The following is a 23,950-nucleotide window of genomic DNA, read 5'->3' on the forward strand; positions in this document are numbered from 1 at the left end:
TTTGAGGTGACTATGATTTTGTAACTTTTACCCTTTTCTGTAGAGTGTTAGATTAATTTCCCTTGTAGTCACCTCAGTAGCTTGGGATTAGCCTCTGCATGATCGGGCCGAGAGCCCAATTAGGGTTTTATATCTAATTTTCTAGGAGCGCAAATGTACGCCTCCATTCATTTTGTGTTCGGGCCAGTAATTTAACCTGTTCTTCTTTCCACGAAGGCCCAGTAGTTTGAGTAATTGATATCCTTGTGTAAAAATTTTAATTGTAAATTGTGCCTAGAGAGGCCAGAGAATGTACGGTTTTGTGTAATGTTGCCTTAAGCGGGCTGTAAGAAATTAGTTAAAGTGGGAGAGCATGTAAGCTCTTTTCTGTGTTTTCTAAATTCAAATGTAATATTGAGGGGTGCCTCTGGAAGGCTGTAAATTCGTTGGAGCAAAGTGCTCTTAAATTGGGATATTCCTGTCCTTGCATAAACGTTGAGATTTTGCAGACGTTGTGAATTTTGTAAACTAGAGCTAGTAGCTCATAACTTGTAAATCTGGGGGATTTGAGCCCAAAGTTGTTCAGTTCTCTAGTCTGGGGTGTTCCACCTCCGTAGGAGAATTGGCATTGTACCTGAGATTTGTTGTTTTCACTCAGTGAAAAATTTGTTAATTTTGTGATTGGTAAAGAAATATAACCTTTGTTTTGAAGTTTTAATTTATTTTTTGATATCGTAGGTAGACCCATTCTACCCAGCACCTTCTTTCTTTCACCTCTTTCTGCTCACTCCGTAACAGCAATAATAATAATAATAATAATAATAATAATAATAATAAAATAATAATAATAATAATAATAATAATAATAATAATAATAATAATAATGGCGTGTGCTTCCGGAGAGGCCCGGTGCAGGCCTTTTTGATTTGACGACAGTTGGCGACCTGCGCGTCGTGATGAGGATGAAGTGATGATGAAGACGGCATATGCACCCAGTCCCCGTGCCAGGAGAATTAACCAATTATGGTTAAAATTCTCAAGCCTACCAGGAATCGAACCCGGGACCCTTGTGACCAAAGGCCAGAACGCTAACGATTTAGTCATGGAGCTGGAACTAATAATAATAATAATAATAATAATGGCGCGTGTACGCCTTATAGGCGACCTGTTTGTCTGTGCGGATGGGGTACTAATGATGAGAACGGCACGTTCACCCAGCCCCTGAGCCATAGGCATTGACCAGTGGAGTTTAAATTCTCCTGCCCAGCCGGGAATGGAACCAAGAACATCTCGGATCAAATAATAATAATAATAATAATAATAATAATAATAATAATAATAATAATAATAATAATAATAATAATAATAATAATAAGCATGCTAACCATTGCGGTGGAGCCGGACATATTTTGTAATTATTAATACACCTAATAATGTTACTTACTTTATATCCCACTAACTACTTTTGCGGTTTACGGAGACGCCGAGGTGCCGGAATTTAGTGCCGCAGTAGTTATTTTCCATATCCGCCACGAATAGATCTACCGATACCAGGGTGACGTATTTGAGCACATTCAAGTACCACCTGACTGAGCCAGGATCGAACCTGCCAAGTTTTGTTCATGAGGCCAGTGCCTCAACCGTCTGAACCACTCAGTCAGGCATTTGTAATTACTAGACCTTGGATTTTAGGTAAAAACCTAATTTGTTCCTGAAGAGATAACTTAAAATTAAGTTGTATTTACATGTTTCATGTATTTGTACGATTATAAACGGTCGTCCTATGGTGCCTAAAAATGCTTAAATTGACGTTAGAAGCTATATTTGTCTATAATTCCTATTTTTATTCCTGAATAGATTAGCATTTCTTTTAATTTATTTCGAGAAACTAAAATATTAGACTAATCGTTTTCAGCATCATGAGCAGTATATTCTTGAAATAATTTTCAACAGAATCTTAAAAGCGAGAAAGTATAAACCACACTCCCGGAAAGCCCTTAAGAACGTCCTCCGGTAAACACACCCGTAGTCTGCGTGTCATAGTGTTCATTGACGTGCTGGAAACAAAACTCTGTATTTAATTCTGTGAGCACATTTAAGTGTGTCCGTTTGTTCAGTTTGTGTGAATTGTGCTAGAAGTGTCAGCTCCGAAGTCGTCTTTAATTTAACCGCGGTTACAGGAGTTACTTCATTTCATATCGGACGACAAAATTATTTTCTGTGACGTTTGCAGAAAAGAGATTGAAGTACGTTTTATATTTCCCTCTAACGATTTATTATCAGTTTAGCAAATTAAAAATTGGTATTTTAATTGTTAAAATTGAAATTCAAATGTGTAAAATTTGAGATGCCTAAAATATATTTCTAGTACCGAACTTTTCTTCACATTTGACGTTCTATTTTAGGCACCTGTAATAACATTTTAGCACCTAAAAATCCGAGGTTTATGAATTACAATACACATTGGGCATCTAAAGAAAGTAACTCTAGCGGTTATTAGAGACTAAGACGTCCTTTTTCACTTTGCACGGAAACGTTTCTGGCAGATGTTTTCGTTCCTGGGAATTCAGATTAAAATGGAAGCTTATCGAAAGGACAGATAAGATATCAGCTGTATTGAATGAAGAAGCTTGTGCAGTTCTGAAGACGTCTAGGAGTCTGGTGGTGAGGTAAGTTAATTCATTTTACAAATACTCTTATTGATGTGTGGACTCAAGTGTGGAGCAAGTGATTTTATGAGTCAACCCGGTACTTACAATTCTCTTCTGTAACATATTGCATGTTATGCACTCCTTCAGAGTATTTCATACCATTATCAACACCGGAGAACGTACCTTTCTACATTTATTACTTTTCGTAGACTGCATTTATTTATTAGCTGTCATTTATCCTTGAGTACGATTGTCTTTATTGCCTGCCGGGTTCGTTCGATCCTGGCTCAGCTAGGTGGTACTTGAAGGTACTCAAATACGTCAACCTCTTGTCGATAGATTTACTGAAATGTCAGAAAACTCCCGCAGGACAAATTCCGGCTCCTCGGCGTCTCCGAAAACCGTTAACAATGGACGTAAGACGTATTATTATTATTATTATTATTATTATTATTATTATTATTATTATTATTATTATTTTGATTCGTCATGCACAACTGAGGAGTGCGTTTGAACTTATTAGCAGTTTTTTTTCTCTTCCCGATACTCTGCATCCTCTCGATGTGTTCCTTTCTACATTGTTCAGCCCATCATTTATTTAGTTGGGTGCGCTTTAGAGAAGATATGTGTTTGTGAATTAATGTTCTCTTCAATGGTTTCTTCTTTTCTTTTTTCGATCATCGTTATTCGAGATTTGCCCCAATTATAATCGTTTCTGATGCATTAAGTGCTTCTGTTTTAACTACTGTGTTATAATGTCGTAATTTTGCCTTTTTTGATATGCTTCATCTGTTCCAAGTAATATTTTATGCTCTTTGAAGTTATGCAATTCTTTCTTTGTTAGCTTGCTGATTTTACCATACTGGTTCAATTATTATTATTAACTGACTTGCAGGACAGTGCTGAAAATGTCTAGAAAATCTTAATTGAATTATTACCTGGTATTCGCGAGTATACAACGTTAGTTAGTGTTCATTATTTACTTCGTGCAATAATTTAAATCGAACTTAACTCAAATCTCAAGAATATTCCTAACTATGCACGTATCGATATAGGCTAACACTTAGTGATTTATAGAACTTTAATTCAAACAGAGAATCATTTGGTGTTTTGTTACCATTAGTACAGACACGAACTGCTGTTGCAGAAATTGTGGATAGTTTTATCTAACTCAGTGTAAGTCACAGAGAGTACCTGAGCAGTAGGAGTCTCGTAGGTGATAGTTCTACAATCTGAAATGGTATTCGTGAACTGTGAATCTTGCTGAAGAAGAAAAAAAAAACTTTCCCAGGGTCGTAGCCGGTGAGGGGTGGGGGTGTTAGGGGGGGATTAGAACCACACATCCATGGAATTTTTTCAAAAATAAAATAAACAGGAACTGACAATAAACAATAAATTAATTAAACATTCAGAGACATAATTGTAGAACTAACAGATCTGTAATGACAAGTCATGCATGCACCTTCAATATGTTCTACCAATATTCTGTAAGTACAGCCCCCTCCCTTCCCCACTGGCCGATCCTGGCTGCGCTACTGGGTTTTCCTCAACTACAATCTTGACACCAAATGAAAGACGTAATGAGCCTTAAATTGGAAATACAGTATATATAAAGTAACTTTATAGGTGTATGTGTGTGTGAGCACGCATGGGAAAGCGCGCGCGCGTCTTTGAGCGAGTGAAAGAGCGGGAGAGTGATTATCCCATATGCTTATAAGCTATGTGTTAATGTGATCATGCACAGTTATGTATATATCTAAAGCAATGTTAGGGTGTAAAAAGTAGATTTTAATATGTACAATACATATTTATTCGACGGGGACGGAAACATATCCTCATATTCCGTCCATAAATTGTAGCTACATCTTCTGGATAATAATAAAAATAATAATAATAATAATAATAATAATAATAATAATAATAATAATAATAATAATAATAATAATAATAATAATAATAATAATAATATATCGATGGTCTACTTCTAATACCTCGCACCTGACAATGCTTTTCCTATCCATTGTTTTCCTGAAGACTGGTCACGCCTACCAGCCACTTATGGATATATAGTCCATTAGAACAATTTTCGTTGTGTCCATTTTCCTATGCTAGTTCGTCAAGAAAAATGAACCTTATACACATTACCCTGTAGGAGTGCGTAAATACGTGATGCAAACATACATTCCTTGAGTGCAGTACGGTAAAGTAAGCTGCTCATGGAGTAACTCAATTGTTTCAATGTTCACTGTTGAAGCCGTTTCATTCAACTTTACCATGTCTACAATTGTTGATTCCTAGAATCGCGCAAACACGACTGACAGTTGCTGCATAACATTCTAACGAAACGTTTTCACAATTAGCACACGTTGCGTAAGAGCAAAGTGTTCCACGGCCAGGCATACAATGAATAGATGTTAGAAATTCAAATTGAAACAACAATCGGAATGTTTATGGATACCGAACCGATACGCAACAATTCCAGCAACCAAGATACAAAAATATGCCACGCGATCCAAAACCGGCCCGCTTCATTCCTTCCTGGAACCTGATTCTGTCCTTTTTAATTTCTCTATCGTTACATAGTGGGTCTTCACTATTTCTTGCCACTTTTAAGGGAACATGTCTGTTTTCTTCAGCAATACTTTAGACTCATCACATAGGCTGTTACATTTTAATTTTTCCATCTTCCAACCATCATTATCACCTTTTAAATGTTTCCGCGTGCATGTCTTATCAACCATATTGTACTGTTTCTTTACAATATTCCTGTTGCTCTAATTTTGAACTACGACAAAAATTGCTTCGAGATCACTTATTCCAACCACCGCTTCAGTTTCTATACACAGCTCACATCTTCACCACCTCAACGAGAATATATTTCCCTCTATTTCATTCCTTCGCTTTCTGATTCAGCTCTCTTATCCAGATTAACATTTTTGGTTATGTTGTCTGTCATTCGCATTAGCATTTCGTAAAGTGAGATCACCCCTTACAACCTCTTTCCTTTCAGTGTGATTCCCTACATAGCTCATTATCTTATCACACAATTCCGCTGCGTCATATTGAGCATCATCGTCACACCTTCGATATATGTACATCCTAAAAACATCAAGTTGACTATTCTTTAAAGATGAACTTACTATGTCACCTTTCTCATCTTACGGAGTAAGTATCGCACAGCTGCGAGCTTGTATTCAGGTGATAGTGGGTTCAAACCCCGGCTCTGATGATGGTTTTCCGTGATTTTCCATTTTCACATCAGGAAAATGCTGGGGATGTACCTTAATTAAGGCGACATTCCGGATATAAAAATCGATATTTTTGTTCATTTTGGCGACATTTTTTTGACTGAAATTTAAAGGATTGATTCTTTCTTGTCACGAGGTTATTCCGCTGAATTCGAACACTTTAGCACTGTAATAATGCTTTTATGCTGTAATTTTACATTTAAATCCCATTCTTCCAAATGTAACAAAATTTGTATGGTATATGTATCACAGCTATATTAAGAAGCCTTTTGATTGCAATTTTTTTTCAAGTAGTAGGGATTTGTAAGTCCAAAATTTTTGATCGTATACATTTCACAAACTTTAGTACGATATATCTCGTTATATAAATTATGTACAGAAAAATCGATACACGTTGCTTTTAAAAGAAGTATTATCTACCTCATTACGAATTTACATTAATATGTTAATTACTTTTCATGAAAAAATGGAATTAAAAATTCCAAAACAAGACTTTATTTTGGAGAACTATTAACTGTATATGAAAGAAATGTTCGTGATACCTCTACTTTTATATAGCTGACATTCCCACAAAGTTTCGTGTAAATCCATGCATTAGTTAAAAATATATTTTTATCTCCGGAGTGTCGTCTTAAGGCCACGATGCTTCCGTCCCACTCTTAGCCCTTCCCTGTCTCATCTTCGCTGTAAGACCTATCTGTGCCGGTGTGACATAAATAATTTTTTTCATTCCTCACAACTTATTTTTCACCAGTATGAATACTCTCTACCACGTCTCTGTGAAGAACGTTCCATTTACGGGAAAATGTCCGCATCATTATCGCTTCTTAGCCAGGATTCAACTCCTATTAGAAAATCTACTAAATATATACAAATTAAATTATTTAAATCTATTCCTTTCCTTGCATGTTTCTACAATGTAACATCAACAACTTTATGTCATCCTCAATATCCAGCTCTCTTCCAGGCTGATTTCTTATCTCAACTTCCGAATTGTTTACATACATACTACTTTAAAAGCATTCTTAATCATCATTAACACTCCTCCTTAACGCAGTATATCGTCGTTGCGCCTAGAAAAACCGCTGTGTGATAATATTTCATCTTAGAACTCAGATCAGAAAGGTTCTGTCATCTAAAGTTGAACCATCAGCGAATTAGCGTTGAAGTGATACCTGTACTGCGGGTCAGTATTTCTCTCCTCAACATAGTCTCATAGCGGTATTTCGAGGCGCGACGACGGCATTTCGATTCATTAAATGAGAAATGTTCTTCTTTTCCCATGTTATTCCTTTATTTTTAATTTGGCAATAATATATCTTTGTAGACGAAGAGGGATTTCTTTTGTACATTTCTTTCTTTGGAATAGTTTCTTTAAATTCACTCTATACCTTACTGTTGTCCGACTGCATGGCTAAATGGTTAGCGTGCTGGCCTTCGGTCACAGGAGTCCCGGGTTTGATTCCCGGCAGGGTTGGGAATTTTAACCATAATTGGTTAATTTCGCTGGCACTGGGACTGGGTGTATGTGTCGTCTTCATCGTCATTTCATCCTCATCACGACGCGCAGGTCGCCTCCGGGAGTCAAATCAAAAGAGCTGCACCTGGCGAGCCGAACATGTCCTCGGACACTCCCGGCACTAAAAGCCATATGCCATTTAATTTCACCTTACTGTTAAGATAATCAATGGCATTGTTTGTTTGTCCAACCCTTGTCCCTACGGGGTCGGGTATGAGGTGAGATGAATTTGTCGTGGCGGTTTTTTATGACCGGATGCCCTTCCTGACGTCAACCTCATCAGAGGAGTTAATGGGAGATGAAATGAATGACGTGATATATGATAGTAGGGAGAGGGTGAAACCCGGTGCCGGCACATAGCCTTAACTAAAGAAAATATATTCAAATTAATAATATTTAGTTCTCTGTACATGGGGTGAAAATATGCCTTTCTATGGTCATATATCTTAACACGAGAAGGATTGAATAAATATGTTCAGGATTTTAAGTACATGGAGACTGGCAAGGCTAAGGACGATGATACAGATCTGAAGAAACGGGTTTCTAGTAATATTAATACCATCTGGTCCATATCAAGATTTGTTGTAAGTTTTCGTGTTATTAACTGAATTTAAGTATTAACGAAATCAACCAGTGTTCTTTCAACTCAACTCCCCCACTGAAGAAATGTTAATTTGAACTTTCTACTGTTGAAAAATAGATTAGCCTCCATGGCTCAAGTGGCAGCGCGCTGGCCCCTCACCGACTAGTTTCGCGGTTCAAATCCCGGTCACTCCATGTGAGATTTGTACTGGACAAAGTGGAGCTGGGACAGACTTCTTTGCGGGCACTCCGGTTTTCACTGCTATCTTTAATTCCAGCAACACTCTCCAATGTAATTTCATTTCATCTCTCAGTCATTAATCACAGCCTCAGAAAAGTGAGACAGGCTTCAGCAACCGGCACTATCCTTACCGCTAAATGGGGCTTCATTCACTCCGTTCCTGATCCGGTCGAATGACTGGAAAGCGGCTGCGGATTTTCAGTGTTGAAAAATAAGAATCTTTCGTGGTTATAATATTGCTTAAAATATATTCCTACACAAGGCTATTAAATTTCAAAACAACTCACAACATTTAAGCCTTGAACTAAGAGGAAAGTAGATCCTTGTAAAATAGTGTGATTTTTCCATGTAATGTTATTTTTATGGATTGTGCATCATATTTTTCCTACAGGAGTTCAGTTTTAGTAAAAATACGGCAATTTCTTAGCATAATTTTTGACACTTCCATCTCTTTGCCCTTTCATATCTTGACGGTATTCATTATAATGATTGCTAAACAGTTGAGAGTTACAACATAGTTAACATATTTTTGATGAGGGTAGGATATCATAATGACAACTAAGCACGCTGGTGTAGTTACCGGATATTTAGGGCTTTTATAATACATTTTGAATCAATTCTAACAATGAACAAACACGCATTAAGGATACAGTTTTAAACGAGCAAATTAATTACAGGATTTGGCCCCGTATCTGTCAGCTTACTTTCAGGAGATTGCGGGATCTAAAACCATTGATACCGAGCTCGATAGCTGCAGTCGCTTAAGTGCGGCCAGTATCCAGTAATCGGGAGATAGTGGGTTCGAACCTCACTGTCGGCAGCCCTGAAGATGGTTTTCCGTAGTTTCCCATTTTCACACCAGGCAAATGCTGGAGCTGTACCTTAATTAAGGCCACGGCTGCTTCCTTGCCATTCCCAGGCCTATCCCATCGTCACCACAAGACAACTGTGTCGGTGCGACGTAAAGAAAAAAACCCATTGAAATTGCTTTCCGTGATTTCACATTTTAACATCAGGAAAATTCTGTGGCTGACCTTATTTAAAATTATGGTAGCTGTCATCCCATTCCCAGCCCTTTCATATACAATCGTCTCCATAAGACCTGCCTGAGTCAGTTATTCATTCATAATAAACTACCTTGCCTGATTTATTCAATGACAAGCTGTCCTGCTCTACCCGCCCCGGATGGATTATCAAATAACTCATAAACATATCACCAATTAACTCATTACCATGACGGCTAGACTTAGCACAAAATTTGAATACATTATTGTATGTCATACGCTGAAAATCTGTTGGATGTAAAAGATTGGATTTGCTATCGTTTTGGTTATTTATACATTTTAGATTAAACTAACCGTCCTGGAGATATTTAGTATTGGTGAAGAGTATAATAATTTCGAAGTCACCAATATTATTCTAATGAGAAAGAAAATAAAGAACGAGGATCTTTACTGCCACAGCGAAAAGATCTCAAAACGGAAACGAAGGTTGAATTTCTATGGATGTCTGGTGAGAATGGAAGAGATCCGATTGATAAGGGTCGTAGGATTGAGAGCAAGAGGGATTTATGTAAATTGGACTTACAACAGATGTTGAACCCGCAACTTTATAAAACACTGATATTTTTCTTAAAATTTTTAAAGATCCTCCTTCTTTCGAGAAATTGTCCCGTGGCTAGTTTACAAGACCATGGGAGCCCATATTATATTTTTATAGCGTGGTGCGTTGTGTTTCTCCCATTTATAACAATCAAGGAGGAAGTTGTACCTCTGATAAACTTGATTTTGTCAACAATGGCATTGTTTTCTAGGCATCTAATTGTTCGTATCTCAGTCATAACAGGTAAAATCTATTCCTTCCAGAAGCTGGACTGAAAGACAAGATGTGAAAATCCAAATAAGCTTTCCAAGCAGATTTTTCAGTCAATGGAATCTATCCTAGACAGGAAAATCAAGCTGGAGTGACCTCATCGAGATCAGCCTCCTACCGGGAAAGGCTGATGCTACTTTTGCATAAGATATGGTAAAGCCAGAAAGTAAAAGTACAACAATTCGGGCAAGCCAAAGAAATATTGTGCACAGTGTAACAGACGTGTCTGTAACGCATACTCAGAAAAACTTGTAGAATGTGTCAGTTGCCTTGAAACTGAGGATTTTGAGTAATTTCATTGTACAGCGTTGCAAAATATGATTGTATTACTCCCATGACATCATTTTGAATATTTCAAAATAGTTGATTGCATACTAGCAACAATTTATAGTGATCGCAAACTCTCTTGTAAATGGATTAGCTCTTAATAAAATTTTAATTGTTTTTTCCTTAAAATAATTATATGTAGTGGATTCTATGAACTTTGGAATTCATGTTACAAAAATAAGCTTCGTATTTCTGGGGTTAAGAATAAACAATTTCTCGTTCGGTAAGAACACATGAATTATATAAGATGGGAAATTACACTTTGCACAACATTATTATAAACTACAGTATTTTCAATAATTTTTGATATTTGAAATTTTCTGTTCTTCCCTCTTTATACTGCTACGTCACTGTATCGTAATCAAATAACACATAGTCTTGTGTACAATCCGGCTATTCCTCATTTTAACTGTCGAGTTTCAAGACATGAGCCAGTTTCCTGTCAAGTCGTAACAGATTGTCAGACACACTAAAATTAAACTGAACTGACTTTCTACTTCTTCCTCCTTAACCCTTTAATGCATAGTGTTGCCATGAGGACAGAGGTAGTTTTAAGTTACACCTTCAACTGTACAGTCAATCAAACACATATACCAGTGATGCCCCGATTTTATTGCATAACAGACAGCAAAACATCCCTACAACCAAAGGTACATCCACTGCATTAGGGAAGACGAACGCTGACAAGTGCCTGTTTGAGAGCATTGCTAGGTTGTGAACAGGGCAGTGATTGATAAGCTGGAATCAACGAGATAACGTTTGAACTGTCTATTCGTACTGCTCGTCCACACTCGCTGCAACTAAAGTTCGTCACATAACCTGGGTTACAAATTATCTTCATGGACAACTCATTGTTAAGAGAGGTGTATAAAAATTGAGACATATAAGCGTGTCCGTCAGCAGTTCTACTTACCTTTCAGACGCCTCCTGTCATCTATCTTATCCTTGTGGATCTTTCTTTTTGAGTCTAGATTTTTATCCAACCTGACGATACTAGAACTACAGACCTGTACATTTCAATCTCTCCTAGCTCTCCCCCACCTTTTTAACCCAAATCTTTGATTGTCCGAGGGGAAAGAAAACATTGTTTTATTTATTTAATTTATTTATTTATTTATTTATTTATTTATTTATTTATTTATTTATTTGGGAAACCAAAACAGCGAGAAGCCGAATTAAAGAGTTCCGCAATGAAAAATACAATTAAAATGTAGTAGCACAATGCAAACATAAAAAAAAAAGAAATGAAAGAGCAATGAAGAACAATCATCTAATGTCAAAAGTAGTGGAAGAAAATTTAAAAATTAGAAAGTAACTATAAAGAAACAACAATTAACAATAACTTATAAAGGTAAAAGAAAAAGCGAGAAAAATTAAAGATTGAAAGTAAAACGAAGAGAAGATCTTATAGCTAGGTACCGTGATATGAATCCAGATATGACACATAAGTAATAGTATAGTACAGTAAAAAAAGCAAACATTACATTAAGACAGGAATATGAGAAATGAGCTAGGTTAAGTTAAGGAAGAATCGATTGAAGGAGTTATCATCATCATCATCATCATCATCATCTGTTTACCCTCCAGGTTCGGTTTTTCCCCCGGACTGAGCGAGGGATCCCACCTCTACCGCCGCAAGGGCAGTGTCCTGGAGCGTCAGACTCTTGGTCGGCGGATACAACTGGGGAGTATGACCAGTACCTCGCCCAGGCGGCCTCACCTGCTATGCTGAACAGGGGCCTTGTGGAGGGATGGGAAGATTGGAAGGGATAGGCAAGGAAGAGGGAAGGAAGCGGCCGTGGCCTTAAGTGAGGTACCATCCCGGCATTCGCCTGGAGGAGAAGTGGGAAGCCACGGAAAACCACTTCCAGGATGGATGAGGTGGGAATCGAACCCACCTCTACTCAGTTGACCTCCCGAGGCTGAGTGGACCCCGTTCCAGCCCTCGTACCACTTTTCAAATTTCGTGGCAGAGCCGGGAATCGAACCCGGACCTCCGGGGGTGGCAGCTAATCACGCTAACCACTACACCACAGAGGCGGGCTGAAGGAGTTATACGAAGCTAAAATATCCAAGTTCCTGTCAGAAGATAAAGAGTTACGGAGTGTTGGAATGCGGATAAATAAAGTACTTTGAACGAGAGAGAGGTGGGAATATGGAATATGAAGGACGGATTTACCCTGGTGTTTTGAGTTGGGACATGTAGGAAAAAGAAGGATGCAGGTTCTGGACAACGAAGTAAACCGTTAACAGCGTTATATAGGAATCTAAGGTCGAATAATCTTTTCCGTTATATAGCTGACAACCTGCATGTATATTTCCCTAATGCGTATGCGTGTTCTTTCCTCAGTCGAGTCTTCACATTGCAGCACTACTTGCAGTCGAATATCTTCGTTTGCTAGTAACCTGCTGCTATCCCGACACTGTCCATCAGCTAGTACTTTCTCTGTCCTATTCCTCTGGTAGGTTCCACTTTACAGTTGTCCATCAGCTGGTACCTTCTCTGTGCTCTTATTCTTGGAGGTTCCTGCTATCCGGACGTTGTACATCAGCTGCTACCTTCTCTGTGTTCTTACTCCCGAATTGTCCTGCTATCCTGATATTGTCCATCAGTTGGTACCTTTTCTGTGCTCTTATTCTTGTAGATTCCTGCTATTCGGACCTTGTACAACAGCTGGTACCTTTTCTGTGTTTTTATCCTGGTAGGTTCCTGCTATCCGGACGTTGTACACCAGCTGGTACCTTCTCTGTGTTCTTACTCCCGTATCCTGGTATTGTCCAACAGCTGGTACCTCCTCTGTGCTCTTACTCTTGTAGGTTCCTGCTATCCGGACGTTGTACACCAGCTGGTACCTTCTCTGTGTTCTTACTCCCGTATCCTGGTATTGTCCAACAGCTGGTACCTCCTCTGTGCTCTTACTCTTGTAGGTTCCTGCTATCCGGACGTTGTACACCAGCTGGTACCTTCTCTGTGTTCTTACTCCCGTATCCTGGTATTGTCCAACAGCTCGTACCTCCTCTGTGCTCTTACTCTTGTAGGTTACTGCTCTCCTGATATGTCCACCAGCGGGTACATTCTGTGTGCTCTTATTCTTGTAGGTTCCTGCTATCCGGACGTTGTACACCAGCTGGTACCTTCTCTGTGTTCTTACTCCCGTATCCTGGTATTGTCCAACAGCTGGTACCTCCTCTGTGCTCTTATTCTTGTAGGTTCCTGCTATCCGGACGTTGTACACCAGCTGGTACCTTCTCTGTGTTCTTACTCCCGTATCCTGGTATTGTCCAACAGCTGGTACCTCCTCTGTGCTCTTACTCTTGTAGGTTCCTGCTATCCGGACGTTGTTCAACAGCTGGTATTTTCTCTGTTCTCTTTACTCTAGTAGGTTCCCGCTCTCCTGATACTTTTCACAGACTGGCATATTCCCAGTCATGTTTTCTTCTGGTAGGTTTGTGATATTACTAACGAGTTTTGTACAAGGCAGTTCGGGTTTAGGAAAAGTCATTCCTGCGAGTCTCAACTTGATGGATTGCAGCAAGATACAGCAGATATTTTACATTCAGGCGGTCAAATAGACGGCATCGTCATTGACATACCTAAGACTTCTGACTGGGTAGATAATGGAAAATTGGGAATATTGGAATAGATAAAGGAGTGACTGTGAGTGGCTAAAGTAGATAATACGAGTTGCATTAGCATTATCAGATCATGTATTGATTACGAGGAGCTTTCCGCAAGTCAGTATTATTGCACATCTGTGTTATCTTGTTTCTTTTCTTGTAGGTATAAATGCCATGAGCAAGGAACTGAAATCATAGGTAAGATTTATTGCGGACAATGTTCCCCTGTATGGGGTAATGAAGAAGTTACATGATTGTGAGCGATTGCAAAAAAGACCTCGATAATAATGTGAGATGGACAGCTGGCAATGGTATGTTAGTAAATGGGGTGAACAGTCAGGTGGTAAGTTTGATCAAGGGGAGAAGTCTTCTTCGTTTTAATTACTGTCTTGGTGTGGTGCCAGTAACACAAGAAGATCACTGTAAGTACCCAGGTGTAACATACGGCAGGAACTTCATTGGGGTAATCACACAAAAGGGATTGTAGATAAAGGTTACAGATCTCTTGATATGGCTATGAGGGTGTTAGGAGTTATTGTAAGAATATAAAGGAGATAGCGTAAAAGCTGCTGGTAAGACCCCAATTAGAATATAACTGTAGTGTATTGGATTCTCACCAGGATTACTAGATTAAATAACGGGAAAATTCCAAATGAAATCGGCACGATCTGTTTCGAGTGATTTCCTACAAAAGAGTAATGTTTCGGAAATGTCAAAAATTTTGGGCTGGGAAGACTTGGGAGTAAGGAGACAAGCTGTCCGGCTAAGCGGTATGTTCAGAGCTGAGAGTGGAGGGATGGCATGGACTAACATTAGTCAAGGAATGAGGCTGAGCGGTATTTTTCAACGTAGGGGTGATCATAATGTTAAAATAAAGCCGAGTAAATAAAGTACCGGTAAAGAATTCAAATACCCGGGAGAAATAATTCAAGAAAATGGTTTAGAAAAATCTACTGTGAAAGAAAGTTTACACAAGATGAGAAGAGCGTATGGCATCACTAAGAATTTTTCAATGAGAAATACTAATGCAAAAATCTTAAAATAAGGCACTACAATACAGTGGTGAAACCAAAATGTCCTTACGCAAGTGAATGTCTAATTTTGAACTACAGTTCATATATAATGGAAGTATTAGTAAGAAACCCCAAACCCCATGGCCCTACAGCCTTTGAAGGGCCTTGGCCTACCAAGCGACCGCTGCTCAGCACGAAGGCCTGCAGATTGCGAGGGGCCGTGTGGTCAGCACGACGAATTCTCTCGGCCGTTATTCTTGGCTTTCTAGACCGGGGCCGCTCTCACGTCGTCAGATAGCTCCACAATTCTAATCACGTAGGCTGAGTGGACCTCGATCCAGCCCTCAGGTCCATGTAAAAATCCCTGACCTGGCCGGGAATCGAATCCGGGGCCTCCGGGTAAGAGGCAGGCACGCTACCCCTACACCATGGGGCCGGCTTTAGTAAGAATAATCATGAGAAAAATCTTAGGACCAACGATAAAACAGAACAATGGAAAATCAGAATTAATAAAATATATACCAAAACATAGAAAATATAATAGAAACAATTATAAAAACGAGATTGCTATTTTTCGGACATATCTATGGAATGTATGATAACATATTGAGAAAGACGGTGGAAAACTGTCCACAACGACGTGAGTTCAGGAGATTAAGTAAGACTTAGAAATAAATAAAATGTCAGAAGAGGAAACTATATAAAGATAGATTTTTAAAAGGACGTTTTAAGAACGGAAGAATTCCAAGGAAGAATGGAAAGGAAACCCGGTCCAAAGGAGATAAGAATAAAGCAAAATGCAATGATGAAGGAATACTGGACAGAACGGAAGAGGAAACAACAAGGAAAAATGAATTGAAATTGACATGTCGTCTCTAGCAGGCCTCATCGAAAGAAGATTAATATTATTAATAATAATAATAATAATAATAATAATAATAATAATAATAATAATAATAATAATAATAATAATAATAATAATAATAATAATTTGGAATTCAATACGAAAAATTGTGGAAAACACTCGTTAGTGGGTAGATACAGTGGAACCTCAATATCCCGAACGAGCTCGGGAGATTAATTTCATTTCAAGTTATCGAAATTTCTAGATATGGAAAATACCGTTTTTAAGCATATAGCGCAGAATTGAATCATACGGGATTATGCTGAATACAGTATTTTTACAGCATTAAAAATATACTAACAAACTCTTATTTTACGGCATCGCTTTAATGATAACCTTTATTAAAGTAACATTCTTAAAAGATACAATACATTACATGAAGTAGTGAAAAAAGAAACATACCTCCATTAACACATTTGGAATAAACCGTTAGTCTCTTCTGGTCATTTACTGTTAACCTTCTTTCCTTCTACATAATTTTCAACAACATTTATTGCTGTGAAAACACTGTCATTTATATTCGACTGACTCTGTATGTAGGTTCGAAACCGCGCAGCCAAGATCCGTAAATGGAGCTTGTCATCCACGACTTCCGGGGTTGCTTTCGTACGTGACCGGTAATGAATTCACACTCGAAAAAACAACGAGGATTCGTCAGTTTCCGATCACTAGAAGTTTGTTTTACCCTTCCCGACATATTAGCTCCCAGCATCACCGTAACCCTTTCTGTACGGTAATTGTTAGCTGTTCCTCACAAGATACAAATGATGTATTACACAGTCAATGCTGTACAAGATTCGAGTTACAAAGTGTATCTTTTTGCTTCAAGGGAGGAAACGTTTGCTTCGAGAAATCGAGAAATTCGTGTAAATGAATTTCAATCAATCAATCAATCAATCAATCAATCAATCAATCAATCAATCAATCAATCAATCAATCAATCAATCAATCAATCAATCAATCAATCAATCAATCAATCAATCAATCAATCAATCAATCAATCAATCAATCAATCAATCAATCAATCAATCAATCAATCAATCAATCAATCAATCAATCAATCAATCAATCAATCAATCAATCAATACTGATCTGCATTTAGGGTAGTCGCCCAGGTGGCAGCTTCCCTATCTGTTGCTTTCCTAGCCTTTTCCTAAATGATTTCAGAGAAATTGGAAATTTATTGAACATCTCCCTTGGTAAGTTATTCCAATCCCTAACTCCCCTTCCTATAAATGAATATTTGCCCCAGTTTGTCCTCTTGTATTCCAACTTTATCTTCATTTTGTGATCTTTCCTACTTTTGTAAACAGCACTCAAACTTATTTGTCTACTAATGTCATTCCACGCCATCTCTCAGCTGACAGCTCGGAACACACCACTTAGTCGAACAGCTCTTCTTCTTTCTCTCAATTCTTCCCAACCCAAACTTTGCAACATTTTTGTAACGCTACTCTTTTGTCGGAAATCACCCAGAACAAATCGAGTAATAGAGAAATAAACCCACGTGGTGAATAAGGCAAACGGCCGGGAAATTTAAGTTACTTCGAGATTTGAGTAATGGAGTTTCAAGATATCGGGGTTCGACTGTAAATTAGGGATTGAAATAAACTACCAAGGGGAATGTTTGAGTTTCAAACTTCTTTGAAATCATTTTAGAAAACGCTAGGTAAACGACTTATGAGAAATCTTTCACCTTGGCGCCAGTCGTAAATTCAGATCAGTGGTGGTTTATTGATTTATATCTTCGGATTATACAGTCTACTTCTAGCCAGGAAGTGCGTTTTGTGCTTGCTGCTGCTTGTGAGCAGAGTGCCACAGCTGGACGAACGCAATCCATCTTGATCACTGTCGAATTTACGTCCTTCGGTGTTGTTAGGTCAAGGAGGCGCTTATCTTCTCACAACAGATCATTCTGGGATATGAAGGGCTTTCGCAAATAATCTGAGATGATATGCTTTCAAGATGTGGTCTCTAGTTCGCCAAGGATATCGAAGTTGTTCGAGTTTTAACGTACAGAATTTTTGTCACAACACCTTGTTCGAGTTCGTATTTCGTTTGGTATGACAATGATGAAATTAATCAGTTACATGCTCCATGATCTGTTATCACCGCCATGTATCCATACAAATGATAAACCTGTCAATGCATTTGTTTGTGGTTTGGTTTACAGTGGCTGGTGTGAATACTTTAATCAATTAAGAAATGATCTGGCGAAGGAGGGACTGTAGGTGTTCACCAGTAGAGAGTAAGAAAACATTACAAATAACTGAAAGGGTAACAACTAAATAATTATGTCTGAAGAGGGGACTTGGACACTTATTAAGGAGTGAAACATTATCGGTCCGCCTCTGTGGTGTAGTGCTTAGTGTGATTAAGGCGCGGGTTCGATTCCCGGCTCTGCCACGAAATTAGAAAAGTAGTACGAGGGCAGGAACGGGGTTCACTCCGCCTCGGCAAGTCAAATGAGTAGAGGTGGGTTCGATTCCCACCTTAGCCATTCTGGAAGTGATTTTCCGTGGTTTCCCACTTCTCCTCCAGGCAAATGCCGGGTTGGTACCCGACTCAAGGCCACGGCCGCTTCCTTCCATCTTCCTTGTCTATCCCTTCCAATCTTCCCAACCCCCACAAGGTCCCTGTACAGCATAGCAGTTGAGGCCGCCTGGGTGAGGTAATGGCCATTCTCCCCAGTTGTATTCGCCGACCCAATGTCTCACGCTCCAAGACACTGCCCTTGAAGTGGTAGAGCTGGGATCGCTCGCTGAGTCCGAGGGAAAACCAATCCTGGAGTGTAAAGAGATTAAGAAAGAAAGAAAGAAAGAAAGAAAGAAAGAAAGAAAGAAAGATATATTATCGAAAGAGCACATATATTCATAACAAGTTTCTTCAGTGATAAGGGTTAGAACAAGAACTACACTTCCAGATGCGAAGGTTGCCAATGGGCGTCAAAAGAGAGACACGTGCACCAGACGAGCCGAACATGTCCCCCGACACTCCCAGCACTAAACGTCATACGAAAGATAAATAAGTAAATAAATAAATAAATAAATAAATAAATAAATAAATAAATAAATAAATAAATAAATAAATAAATAAATAAATAAATAAATAAATAAATTGCAGTATAGTGTACGAGTTGGGGGAAATTATGTTAACAAACATAATTCCTGCAGTACGGTACCATAAGGTACATTTTCCTTTATATAAGGGTATAGGAAAGTAAACACTTCGAATTTTCTTCTGATGGACTACATATCAATATGCGGCTGGGAGGCGTGCTTGTCTTAAGGAAAATAATGGATAAGAAGAGCACTGTTAGACACGAGTTTTGTTTTTTCAACGACGATATGCTGTGTCGGGGGCGAGTTGGTCGTGCGGTTCGGGTCGAGCACTGTGAGCTTGCACTCGGGAGATAGTGGGTTCGAACCCTGCTGTCGGCAGCCCTGAAGATGGATTTCCGTTGATTCTCATTTTCACATCAGGCAACTGCTGGGGCTGTACCTTAATTAATGCCACGGCCACTTCCTTCCAACTCTTATTAGGTCTTTCCTATCCCATCGTCGCCATATGACCTGTCTGTGTCGGTGCGACGTAAAGCAAATAGCAAAGAAGGAAATGATGGACTTAAAGATTTAAGTACCTGGATGTTAATATAAGCAATTATCTTCATCGGGGTAATCACATTGACAAGATTGTACATACATTTTTTAGATCTCTTCGTATGTTTATGAAGGTGTTTAGGGGCTGTAGTACTGATGTACTGGAGAGTGCGCTTAACTCTTGTAAGACCCCAATTAGAGCGTGCTTCCAGTGTATGGGGCACTCATCAGGAGTATTTTATTCGATAACTGAAAATGGTACAAGGGAAAGCAGTGCAATTAGTTCTGGGTGATTTCGGGCACATTTTGAGTTGGAAAGACTTGGAAGTGGAAGAGATGCTCAACTAAATAGTATGTTCCGGAGTGTCAGTGGAAGCAATTTTGTATGGTGTTTTTAGAACTAGGAACGATCACTATGTGAAGATAAAGTTGGAATTCAAGAGAAAGAACTGGGATGCAAGCTCACAGCCGTGCGCGTAGAGGCGCGCGGTTGTGAGCTTGCATCCGGGAGATAGTAGGTTCGAATCCCACTATCGGCAGCCCTGAAAATGGTTTTCAGTGGTTTCCCATTTTCACACTAGGCAAATGCTGGGGCTGTACCTTAATTAAGGCCACGGCCGCTTCCTTCCAACTCCTAAGCCTTTCCTATCCCATCGTCGCCATAAGACCTATCTGTGTCGGTGCGACGTAAAGCCCCTAGCAAAAAAAAAGAAAGAACTGGGGCAAGTATTCATTTCTAGCAAGAGGAATTAGGAATAATTTATAAAGGGAGATCTTCAATAAATTTGAAATAATTAAAAAACTAGGTACACAATTCATAGGGAATCTGCTTCCTGCTTTTCAGCCCTAAACGGATATCAATAAATATAGTGACTGACGATTGTTCATTTCTATTCGTGCGCAGGGGATGCACGCTTATTTTCGGAGCACATACCACGAATAGTAACGGTGCCCGGTTGACTCACCACAAAGTTAAGTCACAATTAAAACAAAAATACCTGTACACTGAATGCCACTCATGAAAATTATCCGTTTGTGTTCGAATCTCACATAATTTTTATTCAATGCATGGCACGCGCTAATTTCAGTATTTAAGCGTTATGAGCACTATAACGTCTCTAAAGCAACAGTTCATTGCTTCTGTAAAAGACTTTCAAGAGTGGAAACCACTGAACAGAAGTCCGCATTTTAACCCACTGCACACACTAAAGATTACAACGGACTGTGCCGAGTGCAATAACCGACATGAAAGAAAGAAAGACGAAGAGTTTGCCGGGGGCTCACCAAAACGCTCCACGAAATATTATTTTTTATACAGAAGAATTAAAACCGAGACTCTATAAAACTGCTGCGTCGCTGTTGACCAGATGTGACGAAGAAAAGCTTGATATTGTTTTCGACAGAGCTTGCATAGCACCTGGCCATACGGCTGCTATATTAGATGAAAATAAGGAAACCGAATTGTTTGAAATTGTTATGGCGCTCTATCTACGAAGTGATTACATTAAGTAATGATGAAGTGAAATTCACTGACTTTCACATCAATCACGGCGTAGTAAGTACGGCCCGTATTTTTTGTAATATAAAATATGAATTATGTACATAAAATACAATATCTTTGCAAGTTGCTTTACGTCGCACTGACACAGATAGGTTTTACGGCGACGATGGGATAGGAAAGGCCTAGGAATGGGAATGAAGCGGCCGTGGCCTTCGTTAAAGTACAGCCCCAGCATTTGCCTGGTGTGAGAAATGGGAAACCAGGGAAAACCATCTTCAGGGCTCCCGACAGTGGGGTTCGAACTCACTATCTCCCAAATGCGAACTCACAGCTGCGCGCTCCTAACCGCACGGCCAACTCGCCCGGTACAACAAATATCATTGAAATGTCATTCCTCTTCTTCTTCTTCTTCTACTACCACTTTTCCCACACCTATGGGATCGCGGGTGCAAACTGTGTTGCACATGTTGATTTGGCCCGGTTATACGGGCGAATGCCCTTCCTGACGCCAAAATTATATGGAAGGATATAATCACTCTTGCGTGTTTCTGTGCTGGTTGGTAGTGTAGTGTGTTGTCTGAATATGAAGAGGAAACTGTTAGAACGAACACAAACACCCAGTCTCCGAGCCAGAAGAATTAATCAAACACGATTAAAATCCCCGACCTGTAAGTAGTACGAGGGCTGGAACGGGGTCCACTCAGCCTCAGGAGGTCAAGTGAGTAGAGGTGGGTTCGATTCCCACCTCAGCCATCCTCGAAGTGGTTTTCCGCGGTTTCCCACTTCTCTTCCAGGAAAATGCCGGGATGGTACCTAACTTAAGGCCACGGCCGCTTCCTTCCCTCATTCTTGCCTATCCCATCCAATCTTCCCTTCCCTCCACTAGGCCCGTGTTCAGCATAGCAGGTGAGGCCGCCTGGGCGAAGTACTGGTCGTGCTCCCCAGTTGTATCCCCCGACCCAAAGTCTGAAGCTCCAGGATTACTGTCCTTGAGGCGGTAGAGATGGGATCCCTCGCTGAGTCCGAGGGAAGAACCGGCCCTTGAGGGTAAACAGATTACGAACGAACGAACGAACGAACGAACGAACGAACGAACGAACGAACGAACGAACGAACGAACGAACGAACGAACAATTTCTATCAATTTCTTTATAAAAATAATATCTTGAAGTACATTGCATCTAAGTACATAATTTTACTTATCAGTCCTTTGTCTAACAGTGCCAACATTTACTTAAGTTTCCTACAGACATGCAGTTCTTTAAATATTTTTAAAGTATCAAATACACCAGAAATGTAACAGAACTTCGGAAAACTTGGGAGAATTTATTTCAATTTAAAACCCAACATTATTTGATTCCCGGTTCCCTTAAGTTCCTAGTTGAATTTCTAATCTTATTGGTGATAGTAAAGTATGGCACTTGACTCTCAGCTGAATGTGTCTAAGATTGAAAAGCCTTAATGTTATCAAGTTTTGTTGAATCTCTCCGTATCAGTTGTGTAAATCGCCCATGTGTACTGTGAACAACAAGGGTGAATGATGTCAACTTTGCCTTACCCTTACAATGAGAGGCAGTTGAACTGAAAATTCATGGTTGTGAAAACAGAAGCGAAACATTTTAGTTTCTCTCGAGAAAACTGTTTGAAAAACTATGTGTATGAAGAGGCTTGATAGCGAGTAGGTGTGTATCAGTTTACTGTAGGCGAACGCCTACTCATTAATAACGTCCGCTATTATGGCAGGTGTGTATGATCGTTGATGGATCCTCCTCACTAAGGCTAATAAAACAACATTTCGGGCTCGCTGGAAAGTTTAATCAAGCATTCACTATGTAATAACGTGTGGCGGTTAAAAGTAATAACGGAAAGTGAAAACGCTTATTGCGGAAGGAATGACAAAAAATTGACAGAATAATTTAGCACTGGTCTACATTTGTTCCCATTAATTTCAAAGAATTTGCTCTACATATATGATCATTGAAACACTGTGGATGGAGAGATAAAAGAGGGATATTAATCATCATCATCATCATCATCATCATCATCATCATCATCATCATCATCTGTTTACCCTCCAGGATCGGCTTCTCCCTCGGGGGATACAACTGGGGAGAATGACCAGTACCTCGCCCAGGCGGCCTCACCTGCTATGTTGAACAGGGGCCTTGTGGAGGGATGGGAAGATTGGAAGGGATAGGCAAGGAAGAGGGAAGGAAGCGGCCGTGGCCTTAAGTTAGATACCATTCCGGCATTCGCCTGGAGGAGAAGTGGGAAACCACGGAAAACCGCTTCCAGGATGGCTGAGGTGGGAATCGAACCCACCTCTACTCAGTTGACCTCCCGAGGCTGAGTGGACCCCGTTACAGCCCTCGTACCACTTTCAAATTTCGTGGCAGAGCCGGAAATCGAACCCGGGCCTCTCCAACTATTTCGCTGTAATGCATTTCCCTTCTTTCTTTCTTAATCCGCTTACCCACCAGGGTAGTTTTTATCTCGGATTCACCGATTGATCCCATCTCTACTGCCTCAAGGGCAGTGTTCTGGAGCGTGAGACTTTGGATCGAGTGGATACAACTGTAAAAGAGGACCAGTATCCCTCCCAGGAGGCCTCACCTGCTATGCTGAACAGGGGCCTTATTGAGGGTGATGGGAAGATCGGATGGGATGGACAAGGAAGGGGCAAGGATGCGGCCGTGGCCTTAAGTTAGGTACCATCTCGGTATTTGCTTGGGGAAGAAGTGGGATACCACGCATAACCACTTCGGTGGTGGCTGAGGAGGGAATCGAACCCACCTCTGCTCATTGACCTTTCGAGGCTGAGTGGACCCTATTCGAGCCCTCGTACCAATTTTCAAATTTTGTGGCAGAGCCGGGAATCAAACCCAGGCCTCCAGGG

At 39.7% G+C, this 23,950-nt stretch overlaps 1 protein-coding gene across 2 annotated transcripts in view; it reads left to right on the forward strand.

Moving 5' to 3' along the window:
• Positions 1–2,608: 2,608 nt before the first annotated feature.
• LOC136874963 (insulin-like growth factor-binding protein complex acid labile subunit) overlaps positions 2,609–23,950 on the forward strand; it is a 55,330-nt gene continuing 33,988 nt past the window's right edge. The window contains exon 1 of one of the 2 annotated variants that reach the window (XM_067148675.2): positions 2,609–2,648. The gene's annotated coding sequence lies outside the window, so the exon portion shown is untranslated. The remainder of the gene's footprint in view (positions 2,649–23,950) is intronic. The other variant, XM_067148676.2, reaches the window with a different exon arrangement.

The sequence above is a fragment of the Anabrus simplex genome, chromosome 5 (genome assembly GCF_040414725.1).
Source record: "Anabrus simplex isolate iqAnaSimp1 chromosome 5, ASM4041472v1, whole genome shotgun sequence".
In the NCBI taxonomy this organism is placed as follows: Eukaryota; Metazoa; Arthropoda; class Insecta; order Orthoptera; family Tettigoniidae; genus Anabrus; species Anabrus simplex.